This window comes from Amblyraja radiata, chromosome 5 (assembly GCF_010909765.2).
Source record: "Amblyraja radiata isolate CabotCenter1 chromosome 5, sAmbRad1.1.pri, whole genome shotgun sequence".
NCBI classification, from domain to species: domain Eukaryota; kingdom Metazoa; phylum Chordata; class Chondrichthyes; order Rajiformes; family Rajidae; genus Amblyraja; species Amblyraja radiata.
In genome coordinates this window covers 95,133,243-95,149,683 of record NC_045960.1, presented here as the reverse complement: position 1 = coordinate 95,149,683, position 16,441 = coordinate 95,133,243, and the positions used below count along the sequence as shown (strand labels likewise).

The 16,441-nt window shown below is 44.1% G+C and overlaps 1 protein-coding gene across 1 annotated transcript in view; it reads left to right on the top strand.

Annotated features, from left to right (window-relative positions):
- col21a1 (collagen type XXI alpha 1 chain) overlaps nucleotides 1–16,441 on the top strand; it is a 130,483-nt gene that overhangs the window by 60,637 nt on the left and 53,405 nt on the right.

Sequence of the window (16,441 nt, the reverse complement as noted above, 5' to 3'; positions counted from 1 at the left end):
TGAGTGGGTGAGTGGGTGAGTGAGTGTGTGAGTGAGTGAGTGAGTGAGTGAGTGAGTGAGTGAGTGAGTGAGTGAGTGAGTGAGTGAGTGAGTGAGTGAGTGAGTTAGTGGGTGAGTGAGTGAGTGTGAGTGAGTGAGTGTGTGTGAGTGAGTGAGTGAGTGTGTGTGAGTGGGTGAGTGAGTGGGTGAGTGAGTGTGGGTGAGTGAGTGAGTGAGTGTGTGTGTGTGAGTGAGTGATTGTGTGTGTGTGAGTGTGTGTGTGTGTGAGTGTGTGACGGCCCAGAGCTGCAGGAGAGTCAGGGTGAGTTGATGCCGGGCCGGCACCTTTGTAAAAATACATGATTACCGTCTTTTTCTTTACTTCTTCTTCTTATTTCTTCTTAAGACCTTTGCTCCTCTAGGGAGCATCGCCATTGACAAATGTCCTCCACCTCATTCGGTTGTTAGCAGTTCTTTCGAGATCTCCCCAGTTGAGCCCACTCTCAGACATTTCTGTCTGCACACCTCTTTTTCAAACCTCTTTATCCTTGGGGGTTCCATTTCAGCGATTTCCGAGTGATGTTTGTGGCAGGTTTCCTGGGGGTGTGTCCAATCCAACTCTTTATTTTTCTTTACTTGCTTGATAATTATATTTCATGATAATTAGTGAGTGCAACCGTACAATATTTTGTCATAATATTAAATTAAGAATTATATGTTTTATTGTACGTTACACACTGGGATGTAGTGATAGGCTATAATCTTGGCCTTCTTGGCTGACTAGCTTGCCCCCCCCCCCCCTCCCCCCTTCCCCCCCCAAGCAAAACCTGAAATGACGCCCCGTTTGAATTTAAAAATTAACACTGCGACACTGGCTATGATGTATCCAAAAGCACCCTGAGCAACAATTTAGCCATCTTGGATTTGTGTCATTAAAATCTACCTTCCTATGTTTTAAATTGATACCCTACTTTCCCAACATAGTTTCAGCAGCAGGTAAGAAGCTGAGTGGAGGAGCAGTATGAGAGATTTTAAAAGGAGCCATTAGTGTCTGGGAGTGGCTGCCCCTACCAATAAGAGAAAGGGAGGCATTAGCACAGTGGCCTTTCAGGAGTGTCTGTTTTGGGAGATGCTGCGTGTTGAAATGAAGTATCAGGATCATTATTGAGGCTTTGGCTAATGAGGTTTCGGCCAAGGGGTTGAGCACAGGATGACAGCAACATAAGATCATGTCTTTTTGTTTTGTAACCTTCTTTAATCTAAGTGCAGTCAAGATGGTAGTTAGGGCATTGATATGGCCTTCTGGCAGGATATGGATAGTCGGGGAAGCTCCCAGTGCCCCAGAAACCTTTTCCACAGATGCAACTTCATCTTTTTGTTAATTCAATCATTCAAACATTACTTTGTCCAAATCCTCACATTCTTCACTGATTTTCTATCAGCCTCACCACTTGAATCATGTAAGAAATGTGTGCCTTCTTGTTCTTTTTTGAAATCCATATTCTACTGAGGTTGTTTTCCAGCTTCTCCAACTCCAAGTTTCCTTTCAGTGGTTAATGCATTGTGTTTCTATTTGTATGAGCTGCCAGACATATTTATAGTATAGCATGACTCTCTAGGATTAGGAACTGCTGTGTAAATATAGTAAGCTTCAAAAAATTTCAGCTTTAATAACTTTACTATATTCTTACTATTCTAGCTCCAACAATGGGTTTTTAAAGCTTGGAAGTATAAGCTTTGCAAATCCCAAGTGCTGCCTTTTCAGTAAACATTGTAAGCTTTCCCGACTGACAGCATAAAGCTTTCAAAGCTCTCATGGTCAACCCACAAGTTGGCAAATAATTAGTTGACTATATAAAAATCAACATTTATCCTAAAAGCATTGTTTGTGGAAGAAAAATATTGTTATAGATTTCTAAAGAAAAACAGATTTTTTTTTTTTACTGGACCAATGTTCTTTTTATCATATTGACAGGACATCTCGTTCTCTGGCTATGCACACAATTGGTCCACGAGGATGAAAAGTCCTGACCAGAATGCCTGTGATTTTCAGTTACTCAAGACATGTCTTTCAAGACTTGAACAGTAGTTGTTAAGTTTAAATTGGACTTACAATTACATTGCAGAATCCTATCCAAATAAAGATAGGATACTTGCACAACACAGAAAGCACCAGTGTCAAAATAATAGTTGGCATATGAGCATTGGTTTGGAATATATTTCCTGTTTTTTTTCCCCACAAGTAGAACATTCTTCCTAGTATCTATTTTGTCCAAATATATTCCGTTGTGTTATTCATTTGTTGCTACTTGGAAGATAAGATAATGTTGCCAGATGTGGTCCAATATGTTGCTACAGTTCCCCAAAGAATAATCTGTAACTATGGTGGAAAGTTAAAGGATGAAAACGGGGAACAGGGGAAATGTTTTACATCTGTTTGGAGCTCAACAAATAATGCCTGTTGTCACGACTGTGCTATAATTTTACAATATAAATATGTTTACTGTAGTCTGAAATTGGCACAATGCCCTTCTTCAGTATTCATGTTCCCTTCATTGATGCAAATTTTCCATAAAAATACAGGCACCTCGCATTTTATGCGTGCTTGATTTACACGTTTTTAGAATAATGCACTTGTCTAATTACTACCAAAGTTTGTTTAATGTACTATCTTTGGAATAACGCGCTCAAACTTTGCCAAACACATCAGCTTTCAACAGAAAGCAAACTCCAATGATTCCTTGCAGCTATTAGGTTATATGTTTAAAGCCTTAGGGATTTATATTTTCAATTACGGAGTATAAACGAGTAATTTTCTAAGTTTAGTGCCCGACAGTTAGTGTCATGCATTTCACATAACGCTTGGTACACATTGAAGGGAAAGCATTCGTAGTGGCGTGCGGTGCCTGGTATGTTTGATATACATGATATTTAATTTAGCGCTGTTTTTCAAGCCCACAACAACCACGTCAAATGCAGTGCCTATATATGAACCATGGAGAATATTCAAGGCTAAAATATGATAACATAAATACCTTTCAACAAGCTGTAAAAGTTATACTGACATTGATTGTGTGGCACTAACTGGCATTTTCTAAATTTTACTAAAAAGGTACAAACTCTGGAATTCTTGGTAGATGCTCTGGTTGCTCTCGGTTAAACATATGGGAACATGAACAGTGACTGCTGCATGTACCAGAGGAGTACAACTGAACAATAAATTGCTCACATCTGCTTAATACATTCCATCTTTGTCACTGCTGCCAAAATAGTAAGATTAAACGAGAACTTACCAGTTTGAAGTTTGATCTGTATTTTATGAGGAGGAACGTTGAGGGAATACGTGAAGAACCCCGCTTACGACGCATGCGTGTCATCCTTCAAAGCAGCGGTGTGAGGTCACTGAAACACTATAATGACCTAATATAGTAAGATTATCAAAGAGATACCAGTTTAAGATATGACTAATCGAGGGTGGGAGCGGAGGGCACGTATTCCCTCAACGTTCCTCCTCATAAAATACAGATCAAACTTCAAACTGGTAAGTTCTCGTTTAATCTTACTATTTTACTTCGGAGTCACGTGAGTGACTACGTGAAGACTTCAAAGCTCTGTGACCTCATGCCGTGGAACGAGTCCATGCTTCACAACTGCCTTGGTTGTGGGGAGAATGATGTTAACATCATTAAACATAATACGATATTGAAACCCAACTGTAAAATATTAATTCCAATTATTGCCCCTATTTATGCGGTGAATTATATGCAGAACTTAAAATTGTTTCTGTAATTCTTCCAGGTTCAATAACTGGTTTGTTATAAAGTCGTTGGATAGTTTCCTCCGTTGACCATTCTACTGTCTTGAGGGTTTTGTCCATTGGTACGTCCAGCTTCATAGCTGCCAATGTAGCTGCAGCCCTGATGGAGTAAGATTTAATTTCTCCTTAGAGTCCACTCCAGCCTTTGTCAGGACTAGCTTAGCCATTTAGAGATGATCTGGACTGTCACTGTTTTGAGTGGCTATTAGTAGCTGATAAACGTGACATTTCTTCCCTCTGATGATCTAGCATACTTCATGTATGATAGTAAATGAGTTATAATACAGCAACGACCATCTGTCGTATAGGCTCTGTACTTTGTTTTTAGGCCTGCTGACCCCTGTCTGTTCGGTTTGACCCTTTGATTGATGTGACAGGTTTAATTCCCTGATGAAATCATCATGTTGTCCAGCCTTAGTTTCTGTAGTGACTGGACTCTTTGCGCCGTGACCAAGGCCATCAGCATGACTGTTTACATAGTCAGTTTCTGTAATGACAGAGCTGTAGCTGGAGACCAGTTTCTTAACTTGGTCAGTACAAAACTCACATCCCATATATGAATGTACCTAGTTCTTGGGGATTAATTTTAACATGCCCTTAATGAGTTTTGTTACCAGTGTGTGTGTCCCCACAGAATGTCGCTCTGTACCTTCGACAGGTATGTAGACAGAGCACTCCTGGCGCAATTGTGGTACTATGACTAAGCCTCTCATCGTAATGGAGGCTTGCCAGGAATTCCAGAACAGATGGCTGTTTATAGATCTGTGGGTGATAATAGTTATGAACGTACTTCCTATTTCTAGAGAATACCAAGTACTGTTAAATGAGTGGACTGTCTGCGACCCGCTGAAAAGATTCCGCCTATGGTCCGTCAGTCCTAGGTGTACAAGAGGTGCTTTCAATTGTACAATAAATAGGTTAATATAGATAGTAACATGGGTAACTCTCCATGTTGCTAGAAAGAACCAGTAAGTTAGGTCTATGATGGATGGTGATGAATGGTTCTGCCTTCTACCACCGTTGTTTATAATATGTTGTTTATTCTTATATGGCTGCAGGCAATATCATTTCGTTCAGACCTAAATGTCTGAATAAAATAAGAATTCAATTCAATTTACAAATAGAGTTGGCCAGATAGTCACGTGGTGTCGGTAAGTTTCTACCCATAGTTGACATACTACTCCCGGTGTCCATAAAACTGGTCACTATTAATGTTAGGTTATGACCATGCCTAACAAATGTACCCACATCTAGCGCCATAGTGGCGTCAGTCGGTTACTTCATTAGCCTGTCAGAATGACCCTATAAATTGTTTGAATGACGCGTGACTGCGTTCAGTAATTAGATAATGTCTGATATTATATGGCTGGCACACAGTCCCTATGCCAATTCTACTAGCAGTCTGATGGATAGTTAGTTCCCTGCCAGTCTCCATTAAGGCTGTCCATATTACCAGCAAAGTCAGTGCCATGTGAACTGTGTTAGCAGTGAACCGCAGATGACCTGTAGTTTAACACATCTGTGGGTACCTCTAATTGGTAATCTAGCCAGCATATCTTGATACGATGCTTGCCAAATAGTACCCTAGGATCAATACAGAAGATGACACAAAGTTCCCATCTGAAAGAATATAAGTACGAAGTTCCATTAACCTAAGATGAAGTGGCAACCACCTCTGATTATGATAAGGATATTTAGTACACAAATTTCTGTGATTCTTATTGGATGTCTCCATAACATCTATAATGTGTGTACGTAGTTTAATAATGCTTCAATTTGTTGCTTCCTTGTCTGAATGACGTTCAGTTCAGTACATGCTGAACTAAGGAGCAAGTAATGAATACCTCCACATTCTATATCAGTGGTTTGGGAGGTTCCAGGTTTGCATATAAGGCCAGTGCATCCTGGTGAACTAGTGTCATGTTTATTTCTAATAGTGCGGCCGTTAATATCCCGCTGATAGGACTTTAGAACTTTCTTTCGGTTCAATACCTTGTCCTGTTATGTTTTTGGTTACTGCTAAGACTAAAGGATCCAGCAGTCCAATACAATTCCTGATAGATAGCATTCCCATCTCAGGATTACACAGTAATGTCTGTTCCAGTAATGTCTGTTTCAGGGGAACAAAAGCACACCTGTGAGTAAGGCTAACTGGTCAGATTTGAAACCAGCATCCTGACCAACGTGTCTCCAAATACTTCAGTTAACACTGGCCACATTCAGAGCCCCACAATTTCCCGGAGGTAAATGTCTTGCCAACGCCTCAGCAAAGGTATTGGCTTGCAGGTGATGTGTAGACATGTACTTTTATCCAACCGCTCCTGCCGACCTTCATGCTCTCGGGCACTAGTCGCACGCGGTTTTTGCCGCAGCCGATCCCCATGCCTACGGGCACTGGTCGCTCCCGGCCGCCCCATATAATTGTGCCGTTGCTCGCAGTCCCGGTACTCCCCGGCACCTGTCGCTGACGGCCGAACATGCTGCAGCCACTCGTACCGGTTTCCCAGCTCCGCGAAAGTGGCCGCTGCTGGCTGCGCTATATCCTGCAGCTGCTCATCCTTACTTCGGTATCGGTAAGTATTATCCGGAGGCTGTTTCTCCACATCACTTTCGCAGTGATGTACTTTGCGCATTGCCTTCCCGGCCGGTCTAGGATTTGATTTTCCCGGCGCGGGGTTTAAATCCGGCACAGCTGATGTCTCCATACAAGTTGCCTGTGCCGGCGGCTGCTGCTGCAGGTCCCCGGCACCTTCGCCACTGACGTCCTGCAGCTTCTTTACAGCCTTTCTACGCGTTGCTCTGTCCATTTCCTACACAGGGTGAAATGCAGAGTCCACTTTCTCCCCTCCTTCAGGGTTATGTAAACCTGTGCCTTGGTCAGGGTCTGACCAAATTTGGTCCTGCCCACTCTCCTCCGAGGAGTAAGAGATATCTTGCGGCCCCACACGGGGTACCGCTGTGGGACTTACCTTTTGCCCACTGTGGCTAGCCTCCATATTTCTGGGACTGCCACCATGGAGGAGCTCCTCCAGCCGTTTTGGTGTGATTTGCACTCGCTCCCTTTCGGGAGATGGTGGTGCTGATTCTTTCTTTCTTCCACCCGTTTTGGTGTGATTTGCACTCACTCCCTTTTCGGAGATGGTGGTGCTGATTCTTTCTTTCTTCCACCCGTTTTGGTGTGATTTGCACTCTCTCCCTTATTGGGAGATGGTGGTGTCGACATTTGTTGCTGTGCCTCTCGCTCCCTGCTGCTCTGTCCGCTCGTGGCTGCTCCTAAAACCCCTCCAACCGACCCCCAGTGCGCACGGGCACTGGTCGCTCGCGGCTATTCAGAGTCGGACTCCTCGAAGTCAACGACTCTGATTATGCCTACCTCTCCCGACCAGCCGGGGCCGGCGCGGGAGCGAAGTGGGGAGCAAAAATCGGGAGGGAAAGTCGGGAGCAAAAGTCGGGGGGGGGTATGTCTGGCACAGCTATTCCCATTACGGGAGTTCAGCCTGTTGCTGTTGTCTGTTTTCCCCCCCTGCCTCTGCGGTGCTCCAGCGGGTCCAACGTGTACTCAGTGCTCTCGGGCACTGACCACTCGCCGCTATTTTTAGACCTGCGGAACCCCTGTTAATGTGCCAGTTCCGCACCTTCCAGCCCCTCGGACCCATGAATTATTAAATCCACTAAACGACTTGTGGGGCTGTTTCCGGGTTGTCGGGAAAACTGCTCCAGCGACCGTTGTCCTAGCGCTAAAGTCGGCTCCGTTCCTGTTTAAAAGCAATTAACGGGCCCCGGCCGCTGCTGGCTGCCTGCAAATCTGCAGACTCTCCCCAGCCAGCTTCATCAGCCTTCTAGATAAAAAAGGGTAAGTAAAGAAAACGAAGTTCCCTTACGTTCCTGTTGCAGGTTCAACCCCTGCCGATTTGGAGGAACGTCCTTCCTCCAGCGATGACGAGTTCGAATGCGTGTAGCGATATGGCACGCATGCGTCGTAAGCGGGGTTCTTCACGTAGTCACTCACGTGACTCCGAAGTAAAATTTGCTTTACCCTACCTTCAAACAAAAGGCAAATCATTCAATTCCTTATCCTTGCTAGATCATCACAAGACTTTTTAAACCTATTTCGTCACACAAGGAATTGTCCAAAATAAATTATACTTTATCTGTATGACTGTCGTAGCCTAAATGTTTCTGGAATAAAACCATGCTAACAACATACAGTTGACGTTGCAGAATTTGAAGTCTGGGAAAGCAACAGCACTCACTACTGACCTTGAAGAAAGCCCCCCTTGAACATTTAAGGAATGCTGGTGCAACAATTTAACTTGCTGCCACATGTTGCCATCAAATATTTGATTCAATTTAATTTCAAATATAGATTCAAGCAGTTCAAACAGTTGTGATGTCATCAAATTTAGTAAGCGGCTAATCATATCAAACAATTTCACTTTCTAAATGTGCTAAATAAACATTGCAATGTACAGACATCTTAAGATAGAAGCTGAGGGTAAGCATTAAAGGCCCTGTCCCACTTTCCCGAGTTAATCACAAACTCTCCCGAGTTTTCCCCTTGATTCGAACTCGGGGAATGTCAGGGAATGTCGGTAGTGAGCTCGTAGGAGGCCGTAGGTATTTCGCAGCGGATCGTAATGCCAGCCGTAGGAACTCAGGGGCATCAGGTAAGTCGGGATGTTTTTTCAACATGTTGAAAAATGGCCACGAGTTAAAAAAAATAGCCCCGAGTACCTATGAACGGCTATTACCGTAATTCCCCGAGTTCGAATCAAGGGGAAAACTCAGGAGAGTTCGTAACTCGGGAAAGTGGGACAGGGCCTTAACAGTCCAAATGGCCTAATTCTGCACCTATCACATTTGACCTTATGAGTCTTGCTAGAAACCTTGTGTAGAATGTATTAGAATGTGGCAAAATCTAGCACCAACTTTGCACAGCATTTTGTGTAGATTCATTTAACTGATGGCTCAGCTTTCCAATGTTGCAGTGGAGGCCAATTCCTTCAGCATAGCTGACTGCATTTGCTGACTGATCATTTGTTGACTGACGGCTCAGCTTCCAATGCAGCTCAAGCAGAATTCATCCAGTGACTTATGGCACCAGGAGCAGCTAAGAGTTCCAGAATATGTACATCTCCAAATTGGTAGTATCTTCAAATCAATGCAAGGGCAGCTGACAACATGTTGTAGGAATGTCTGTAACTATCACAAATCCAAGCCTTTGCTCCATTTGCTCCTTGCCGGCAAGAGAGAATGAAATATACCACATTCTTCAGAGAATATCTGTGAACTCCCTTAAACAACGGTGGCAGATGAGGTGTACAATCAAGATGTGGTACTGTTATTTACTTGTTCCAGTAGTGGGTGTGAGATTTATGATTTTCAATGGACACTTGAATAAACTGCAGAGCTTGCAGTCCACTTCATCACATGGGAATTTGAGCCCTTGGGTGCTAATAAATGCAGCTATGTAGAGAAGTGCAGGACAAACCTGACAAAGATATGAACATACTCAGCAGGATCTCGTCAAATTATATATTTTTTTACAATTCCTGCCAGCAACCTGTTAAACTGACAGGTTGGCCAGCAGCAAGCAAAATGTCTGCGGGAGGAAACCACAGCTTGATAACCTTAGATATGATTTCTGGCGGTGAGGAAATAGGCTAAAGCGTAGCATGGGGGTTATTGGCTTTAAGGTCAGAGAGAAGCCATAATCGAAAGACAACAGACCAAAAGTATTTTCAATTTCCCTGTCTAGCAAGGAGTAGAGTAAAATGTACTTGGCATCTGTAGTGATCAGCTCCTTGCCATATTTTATTGCTGGATTCCTTAAGGGCCTGTCCCACTTGCCGATTTTTTTGGCGACTGCTGGCGTCATATCAGTGTCGCCAAAAGATTTTGAACATTTCAAAATCCCCAAAAAATCGGATCCAAAAAATCCAAAATCGGCGACAAAAGAAATGTTGCGACATTTGAAAAAACACCACGCGTCATACGTCATCGCGCCATGTATTTTTCGGTGATCTGATGCGTCAGTCAATGATGCTGGAAGTCACCGACAAAATCGCAAGTGGGACAGGCCCTTATGTCTTTAAAGACTTGAACAGTAGTTGTTAAGTTTAAATTTGACTTACAATTACATTGCAGAATCCTATCCAAATAAATAAAGATAGGATACTTGCACAACACAGAAAACAACGGTGTCAAAATAATAGTTGGCATATGAGCATTGGTTTGGAATATATTTCCTGTTTTTTATAATTCATTTCACTCTGGTTTATGCTTCATTTTGTGGGAAAGTTAAGATAGAGGACATTGTGAAAACCTTAACTTTTCGGATATTTACAGGGCGTTTTATCCTCCAAAGTAAGGTGGATTGGGAACTGCAAGAAATCTATATACTTATAAAACCCTCATCTTGTCCTCTTCCGGTTTGCGTTGTTTTAAAATTTGCGCAAAAACAGTACCCGATAGCGCTACAATTTCCCGCCAACTTACTCGCCATTCTGTGCTGCAAGTGCATCAAGTTTTGTTCCGATTGGTGAAATATTACAAAAGTTATTGGTCTTCTCTACTGTCATTCGCGGGGACGGCGATGCCCCTTCCTGGCATCTGCTGTCAATCACCGGTGGCGAGAATAAGGCTGTGGTGATTGTGGGCGGGGCAGTATCTGCGGGCGGCGGGCGGGGTCTACTTCTTCGGGCAGGCGAAAATGTTTTTCTCATCTCAGTCCTAAAAGATTTCCCCTTTATCCTTAAACTGTGACCCCTTGTTCTGGACTTCCCCAACATCAGGAACAATCTTCCTGCATCTAGCCTGTCCAACCCCTTAAGAATTTTGTAAGTTTCTATAAGATCCCCCCTCAATCTTCTAAATTCTAGCGAGTACAAGCCGAGTCTATCCAGTCTTTCTTCATATCAAAGTACTGACATCCCGGGAATCAGTCTGGTGAACCTTCTCTGTACTCCCTCTATGGGAGTCATAGACTTGGATTCAATCTAGATTCCTGGTGCAGTTATGTGGAGTTTCCACGTTCTCCCTTATGTATGCTTGGGATTTCTTTCGGTGTTATAGTTTTCTCCAACACCCAAAAACTGGTGGGTTAATTGACTGCCCTCATTGTGTAGGTAAGAGATAGGATCTGGGCGAGTAACGCCTGTCCCACTGTACGAAGTAATTCAAGAACTCTCCCAAATTTTAAAAAATCAAACTCGTGGTAAGCACATAGAATGTACGTAGCGGGTATGTCGGAGCTTGGGACGTCTCTTAGCGGCTTGTAATGCTAACGGCAGGTATTCGGGAAACGCGGTAAGCTCGTGAAGACTCGTGAAGATTTTTCAACATGTTGAAAAATGTCCACGAGAGCCCCGAGTACCTATGAGCGGCTATTACCGTAATTCTTCGAGTTCGAATCAGGGGAAACTCGGGAGAACTCTTGAATTAGTTCGTACAGTGGGACTGGCCCTTTAATGGGAATATGGGGAATATGGGGAATATGGGGAGATTTAAATGGATCATGTTGTTTCTCACTATGATTCTGTGACCTAAATCCTTGAGTTTCAAATCTAAAAGTCTTCCCCTGTATCCCCCTCCCGGCTTTGAACATATATTGGGCCACTTAAAGCTTTGTGGGAAAAAATGTTAAAACAATATTCGTAACCAGGAGACAACATAATAATTGAAGGAACTACATAAACGCACTGGAGGGACTTTCCTTTCATCACTGCTCTCCATCCCCAATCCCGCCCACTACTTTTTGCATGCATATAAAATTACAGAGTCCAACTGCCTTCCGAGGAGAAGAGAGTTATCATAATTTATTAAGAAATAAATCATCTCTCCTGCCAACATACGCCTTTGTGCTTACCATGGCAGAGTTAGAGTTTCCAAATTAATTCTGATATATGTGTAGTTCACACAAGGAAGAACATTCTGGAATATTATGTGTAGTGTTGTACATACAGCTCCTGCATTTCTAATGTAGTTTTCTGCTTCTTTATGCTTTTTTAGTTGTATTCTATTTTTTGGTTATTACTGTATAAGCTGTTCTCTATCCTTTGATCATCTGTTTCTTTCTGCATCCTGTTGGTAATGCACATTTTTACCTTCTGTTACCTTCCTTTCTTCCATATGGTTTTGGCTTTTTATGTTTTTTTCATTCCGTTCTGTTATGTTATTTTACCCTCAGCAATTTTGGCTTCTGTTTCTTTCCATGAACTGTTCGTTTAATTATTCTTATTGCAGATTTCCAGCCTCTTAGAGGATGCAGTTACTATAGTTAAAGTTGAAAAGCTTCCTCCACGTCTTAACCTTCTTGCAGGGCCTAAGTAAGTTAGGCTTACTTAGACTTCCACCAGTGACTTGTAAAAATTGATACCGTGACTACTATTTAAATCATTGCATTCCTCCACAGATTATAATTTATTTAGATTTTTATCACACTTTAATATCAATCAATCAATCAATCAATCAACCTTTATTGTCATCTTGCAAGCAACAGTTGTACAGTGCAAAATGAAAAGACGTTTCCCAGGGAATAGCGGAGCATCGCACATGAAATTTAAAACATTTCACACATAATAACACTAAAAACATCCAGTCCCTGATGGAACAGTATAAATAGTTAAAAGCAGGTAAAAACACAACGTTAAAATACAATAAAACCAATCATAAAAATGTCCGGGGCAGCTGATTTGAGTGGCCAGTGCCAGTTATTAAAGTGGCCAGTGCCAGTTATTAAAGTGTCCGTGCCAAGCCGCAGAATCAAGTGACTGTGAGTACAGAGTGACTGTTTAGCAGCCTCACAGCCTGTGGTAGGAAGCTGTTTAGCAGTCTTGTAGTCCGGGCTTTGATGCTTCGATATCTCTTGCCTGATGGCAGGAGATCCAGGTGTATGTGGAGGGGGTGCAGTTTGTCCTTAGCGATTCTCTGAGCTTTTTTCAGACAGCGGCTCTGGAACAGTTCTTGTACCGAGGGTAGGGAGACGCCAATGATCCTCTCTGCTCCCCTCACTACCCTCTGCAGAGCCTTCCTGTCCGAGCAGTTGCAGGTGGAGTACCACGTATTTATGCAGTACGTGAGTACAGACTCCACCAGTACCCCTGTAGAAAGTCCTGAGGATGTTGGTGGGGAGTGAGGCCTGTTTTAGTTTCCTCAGGAAGTGCAGTCGCTGATGGGCCCGTTTGACGGTCCCAGTGGTGTTCCTGGACCAGGTGAGGCTGTCTGTAATTTGCACACCGAGGAACTTTATGCACTCCACTCTCTCCACTGTAGTGCCACTGATGTTGAGGGGTGTATGCTTTGGCTGCGCCCTCCTGAAGTCGACAACCATCTCCTTCGTTTTGTCGACATTTAATTCTAGATTATTTTTGCCGCACCAGTCCACTAGTTGTTTTACTTCCTCTCTGTACATTGATTTGTCATCTCCGCTGATGAGTCCCACCACTGTTGTGTCATCCGCAAATTTTATGATCTTATTGTCCCTGAATCTGGCAGCACAGTCATGTGTGAGCAATGTGAACAACAGCGGGCTGAGCACACAGCCTTGAGGGGAGCCGGTGCTCAGCGTGATCGAGCCTGAAGTGTTCTTGCCAACACGGACTGACTGCGGTCTCTCTGTCAGAAAGTCCAAGATCCAGTGACACAGGGTGGTGTTGAGGCCCAGCAGGGTTAGTTTCTCCACAAGTCTCTGTGGGATGATGGTGTTAAACGCTGAGCTGAATTCAATGTACAGGATTCTGGCGTATGTGTTTTTGTTTTCCAGATGCGTGAGTACTGTGTGCAGCGTGGTAGAGATGGCATCCTCTGTAGAACGGTTGGGGCGATAGGCAAACTGGAGGGGGTCTAACGATGAGGGGAGGCTGGCAGTAATATGGGGTTTCACCTGGCGTTCAAAACACTTCATTATTATTGGGGTCAGGGCGACAGGGCGGTAGTCATTTAGGCAGGCAACCACTGGTTTCTTCGCTATGGGGATTATCGTGGAAGTTTTGAGGCATGTGGGGACAATGGCTTGACTAAGGGAGATGTTAAAGATGTCTGTTAGCACATCTGCTAACTCCTCAGCACATTCCTTGAGCACACGTCCTGGGATGTTGTCGGGTCCGACTGCTTTCCACGGGTTGACCTTAGACAGGATTCTCCATGTGTCCATTGAGTCTATGGTCAGGACTGGCTGGTCGGTTTGTAAGCAGGGGCTGGCTCTCCCCTTGGGTGTGGTGTTTGCTGCATCAAAACGTGCAAAGAAGTTGTTCAGTTCATCTGGGAGAGAAGTGTCCGTGTCAGTTACCTGCTGCCTTGCCTTGTACCCCGTCAGTGTTTGGATTCCCTTCCACATCCTCCTGGTGTCTCCTGTGTCACAGAGGTGTCCCTGGATTTTCCCCGCGTAGGCACGTTTCGCTGCCCGGATTCCTTTTTCCAGTGCAGTCCTGGTAGATCGAAGAGCGACTGTGTTACCGGCTCTGTAGGCTGCATCACGAGCCCTCAGCAGCGAGCGCACCTCTGCTGTCATCCATGGCTTTTCGTTTCCACGTGCAGTGAAGGTTTTCATGATAGGTGACATCCTCGGTGCACTTGGCAATGTAGCTGGTTACAGTCTCTGCGTACTCCTCGATGTTGATGAGGTCATCATAGGATGCTGCTGTCCTGAACACATCCCAGTCAGTGTGCAGGAAGCAATCCTGCAGTGCTGAGGCTGCTCCCTCTGGCCAGACCCTGGTGTGTTTTCTCTCCGCTCTGACTTGTTTTTGCAGAGGTCTGTAGGCTGGTGTTAAAAACACTGAAATGTGGTCCGATTGGCCCAGGTGAGGGCGGGGGGCTGCCTTGTAAGCCTCTGGGGTGTTGGTGTAAACCAAGTCCAAGATGTTCTCTCCCCTGGTCTCAAAATCCACATATTGCTTGAATTTTGGGAGCACAGTCTTAAGGCTGGTGTGATTAAAATCCCCAGCCACCACAATGAAGCTGTCAGGATATTTGGTCTGGAGCTCACTGACGGCATCATGCAGAGCTCCCAGTGCTTCGTTGGCCTTAGAATTGACATTAGCACTTGGAGCAACATATACAGCCACAACAAAAACAACGGAGAATTCCCTCGGCAGATAGAAAGGCCGACATTTCACGATGAGGAATTCTATCAGCGGAGAGCAGTGTTTCCCGGCTATCGTAACGTTCACACACCAGTCCTTGTTTATGTACAAGCACAGGCCTCCACCTTGGCTCTTACTAGAGCTAGCTGCCTCTCTGTCCGCACGGAACGATGTCATTCCCTCCAGCTGTATTGCCGTGTCCGGGATATTGCCGTGGAGCCATTATTCCGTGAAAACAAACACACAGCAGTCTCTTATATCCCTGTATGTTGTCTTGAGAAGATGCAGCTCGTCAAGTTTGTTGTCCAGGGAGCGGACATTAGAGAGGAGAAGCGAGGGCACTGGAGGTCGGGTGGGGTTAGCTGTTAGCCTAGCGTGAATGCCTGCTCTTTTCCCCCGTCTCCGCCACGTGTAAGAGCCTGCTCTTTTACCCCATTTCTGCCTCCTCTCACACAGCTTGCGTCTCCTCCTCCTCCTCTCTCTCCTCTCCCGCCTCCTCTCTCCGGTCGTATTCATGTCTGCGGCCGATATGTTTGGCTTCGCAGCCGGTAGTAGTAGTCCATAGCGGCGTATTTGGTCTAAATCGCACCAATAGTCAAAATGGACAGAATAGGCAAGCAACCATCAGTCACTATATATATAATATACTTTGCCGTGACCACGAGCTTCTATGTTATCGTAATTACTTATGCCTCCTTCACATAAATACCATGAAATAATTCAATTCTTGGTATGAACTTTATTGATCCCGTAATTCCATTTATTTGCTTAGCTTTCACCTTGCTTATGATCTGAATGAAGAAATAAATTAAAAAATAGTACTTCAAAAATTTATTTCACTAACTAATAGGGAGAACTGGCATCTCAGTTAGATGGTAAGAAATGATAAGGAAGGCCTTTAGGCCCACCTGTTGAGAGAAAACAAGGCCAGTTTATTTAATCTCTTCCCGAAACTAATTTGGACTAATTTCTTTAAAAGGTGACTTGAATAGGAAAGGTTGAGAGAAATATGTGCCAAATGCAGGCAATCGAGAATAGTTTAGATGGGCATCTTTGTTGGTATAGGCGAGTTGGGCCAAAGGGCCTGTTTCCCTGCTGTATGATTCTACATGGATAGGCGTAGGTTTAAACTGGTTTAGACTCTACATGGATAGGAATGGTTTACAGGAATATGGGCCAAATGCAGCCAAATAGATCTCGACCAGAATGCCAACATGGTCCCCATGGACATGTTGGACCGAAGGGACTGTTATAAATGTTGCATCGCTCTTTGAATCTAATGCCCTCCAATCCAGGCAACACCTGAGTGAATCACCTCTGCCCTCTCTCCAGTGTAGCTACATATGTCCTATAATGCGGTAACCAGTATGGCATGCATTACTCCAGGTGTGGTCTAACCAGAATGATCAATCTGAAGTCAACCTAAAACATTATTTATGGATTTCCCTCAACAGGCGCTGCCTCACCCACCGAGCTCCTATAGGAGGGTATACTGGGAGCAATTGTTAGTGGGTAAATCCACATCTGACATGTGGAAGTTGTTTAAAGGCCACTTTGTCGA